This window comes from Sapajus apella, unplaced genomic scaffold, assembly GCF_009761245.1.
Source record: "Sapajus apella isolate SASKATOON/1434 unplaced genomic scaffold, GSC_monkey_1.0 scaffold107, whole genome shotgun sequence".
In the NCBI taxonomy this organism is placed as follows: Eukaryota; Metazoa; Chordata; class Mammalia; order Primates; family Cebidae; genus Sapajus; species Sapajus apella.
The window spans coordinates 6,396,341-6,397,234 of NW_022437047.1; the positions used below are offsets into that span (position 1 = coordinate 6,396,341).

An 894-nucleotide genomic window follows, 5' to 3' on the forward strand; every position below is an offset into this window, starting at 1 on the left:
ACATCACCAAGAGGGACCTGGAGTATGTGGATGAACACAATGCCTTCTGGTTGGTCTTGTTCATATCGTGCATACATTTCTTAGGATTTTGCAAATATTCTAGTATCCAAAATGTTATTGTCTGGCTCTTAAAATTTGGGAAAGTCTTTATGCCACAAGTGACAGGCTAGAGCTTGTGCAAAGTGAGTGACCCTGTGTGTAAAGTGTTCGGAATCAAGAGTGAGATGCCAGGCCACTATAAGCTCATACTTACGTAGTTAGGGCAACACCATGATTATGAACGTGGTTTTCTCAGGGTGAGGCTCATCCATTGCACGCTGGGTGTGCTGACCTCTGCAGGAATCCTGACTGCATAACTGGGTTAATGAGGGTACTGCGCTTGCATTCTCCCCTGTATTACTGTCAGTCAAACGATGGAAGTCATACTTGGGATGTGTGGCTATTGTCTTGCTTTGTGACTTACAGTTCTCTAAAGTAGACATGACATTATGGGGTATGTTCTATGCCTTTTCAGCTGTGTCTGAGGATGCATACCCTTAAATATTGCCAGAAACAGCAAGTTATACTGCAGTATAATCTATGCTAGTGACAGACTTCCTTTGTACTTTCTCTCAGACTTTACTTATTGTTTTTTCCAAAATCATTTGATATTTTTATTGAAGTAACACATGAGTGTTTTTCAAAATATCATACAAAAGGGATAAACCTGAAAGGTAACCCTTCCCCTGACCCCTCCTTCCTCACCTTACCCATTTGTAGCTGTTTCTTCATTTACCTCAATACTTTTGTGCCGGTATTTATAAGAAGAATTTCACTGATATTCCCCACCCCAGTACCTTCCCGCCTCCATCCTTTCATGATATAGAGTGCTATAAACTCCATGTCTGATTCACT

At 41.2% G+C, this 894-nt stretch overlaps 1 pseudogene; it reads left to right on the forward strand.

Moving 5' to 3' along the window:
• The first annotated feature begins 245 nt into the window (after nucleotides 1-245).
• Nucleotides 246-394, forward strand: LOC116537220 (annotated as a pseudogene).
• The last annotated feature ends 500 nt before the right edge of the window (nucleotides 395-894 follow it).